Genomic DNA, 2,421 nt, shown 5'->3' on the forward strand with positions numbered 1-2,421 from the left:
AAGTGATTCTCGTGCCTCAGCCTCCTGAGTAGCTGGGATTACAGACATGTGCCACCATGCACAGCTAATTTTTGTATTTTTGGTAGAGATGGGGTTTCACCATGTTGGCCAGGCTGGTCTCGAACTCCTGACCTCAGGTGATCCACCTGCCTCAGCCCCCCAAAGTGCTGGGATTACAGGCATGAGCCACCATGCCCAGCCCTACTTTTCCATATTCTTCCAAGTCATCAAAACTGAAAATCCAGGACATCTTGCATAGAACGAACATAAGAAGCTGAGTGGTGGGGAGAAGATAGAACAGCAAGGGAATCTGGGATCCGAGGAATGCCACAGCAGAGAGTTACCTGGATTTTCTTTTTACCTCATATATCCTGAATTGAATGCTGAAGAAACCAGTAACTGAAAACACCTGTAGGTGCAGACAAAAAGCAACAAACCAAACAATCAAGAAAGCCCACTTTCCTTCACCAAACGACAAGGAAAGGGGTGGCCAAGCAAAGGAGAAAACTTGTAGATACTAATTGCTTAAGCCAGACACCAGAGCAAAAACAGTGGACTCATCCCACCCTCGCAGGCCATGTTGGGAGCCTAGAATTCCACCCTTCTGAGGCTGGGTGAGACTCCGGGTCCCCACTGTAGTGGTGTCAGAAAGAGCAGGTAAGAAATGGGGATGTTCGTCTCTTCCTTTCTCCGCCACCATGGTGTGTGCTTGACTCCACTTCTTGCCATGTTTTCTCATAAGACTTTCAGGATTAAGTGATTCCTGGCCAAGAAGCAAAAGTGAAGTTGTCCCATTCCCCATTGGATTCGGATGAAAACTGGTAATAAAATCAGTACAACTCCAAAAGGAGACGTTGGAGAAGAACCAAGCTGGGTCTCTAAGGAATTGCACATGAGATGGCACACATATTTACACTGTCTGAAGGTCACAACCATGTTATCATATTAAGCTGAAAATGACACCACTATCTGGAGAGTTGGACATATTTTATTGGGAATATATTTTTTCTCTCTGAATCTGTTATGAACGAGCTGGTTTGCTGGGTTCAGTAATAAATATGCGAGACCTTTCGTTTGTTTTTTTTTTTTAAGAAATATGGGAATGTTCATTTCTGCTAGGTAGTAATGAGATCTAGCAAGACTGACAAAAGAAAATAGAGAGGATACAAACTACTGATGTTGGGAATGAAAGAGAATACCACTCCAGACCTTGCAGGCTTTCAAAGGATTGTGATAAAATACTACAAACAACTTTAGACACATCAACTTAGATGAAATGGACCAATTAGCTAAAAACCACAAACTACCACAATGTGCTCAATATGAAATGGAAAATGTGAATAGCTTTATAAGAATATTGAGTTCATAATTTTAAAACTCTCAAAAAAGAAATCTTCAAGCCCAAGTAGTTTCACTGGAGAGCTCTGTCAAACATGTAAAGCAAAATCAATACCAATTTGGCACAATTTCTTTAAGAAAATAGATGAGGTGGAAAAAATTCCCAACTCAATCTATGAAGCCAGTATTACTCTGATACCAAAACCAGACAAGACAGTATAAAAAGAAAACTACAGACCAATATCTCTCAGAAATATAGGTGCAAAACTTAAAATATTAGCTAATATAAATCAGTAATATATAAAAAGTATATATGCCATGACCTAATAGGGTTTATTCCAGGGATGCAACACTAGTTCATTATTCAAAAATCAATCAGTGTAATTCACTATACTAACAGGCTAAAGAAGAAAAAAAAAATCACATGATTATATAATTGTTGCATTAAAAATATTTGAAAAAAATTCAACATCTATTCATGATATAAATTCTCAGAAAATAGGAATAAAGAGGAACTTTATTCATATTTTATACAGAACATCTACAAAAACCCTAAGCTATCTTTATACTGAATGGTTAAACAGTGAAAGTCTGAATGCTCTCACCTCAGATTGGGAAGCGGGCAAGGATGTCTATTCTCACCACCATTATTCAACATAATACTGGAAATTCTACTTAGTGCAATAAGACAAGCAAGGAAAAAATAAAACTGTCCTGATTTTCAGAAGACATAATGGTCTACATTAAAAAAAAAAAACCTACCCAGGAATCTGCAAAGCAAAAAGAAAATTCCCCTTAAAACTAATGAGTGAGCTTAGCAGGGCCTCAAGATACAGGATCAGCACACAAAAGTAAATTATATTTTGATATAGTAGTGCAAACATGTTGAAATCAAAATTTAAAATAGAATTTATAATCACTTTTACAAAATAAAATACATGAGATTTCCAGTTTCAGCTCCAACATACAGTTTCGAAGTCTTCACTCTTTCCCTATAACAAGGAAATGTTGGCCTGGGCGCAGTGGCTCACACCTGTAATCTCAGCACTTTGGGAGGCCGAGACGGGTGGATCACCTTAGGCT

The 2,421-nt window shown here is 38.3% G+C and overlaps 1 pseudogene; it reads left to right on the forward strand.

The window, feature by feature from the left end:
• Positions 1-727: 727 nt before the first annotated feature.
• LOC129481768 (large ribosomal subunit protein eL39-like) lies at positions 728-1,023 on the forward strand (annotated as a pseudogene).
• Positions 1,024-2,421: the final 1,398 nt, after the last annotated feature.

This window comes from Symphalangus syndactylus, chromosome 5 (assembly GCF_028878055.3).
Source record: "Symphalangus syndactylus isolate Jambi chromosome 5, NHGRI_mSymSyn1-v2.1_pri, whole genome shotgun sequence".
Classification (NCBI taxonomy): Eukaryota; Metazoa; Chordata; class Mammalia; order Primates; family Hylobatidae; genus Symphalangus; species Symphalangus syndactylus.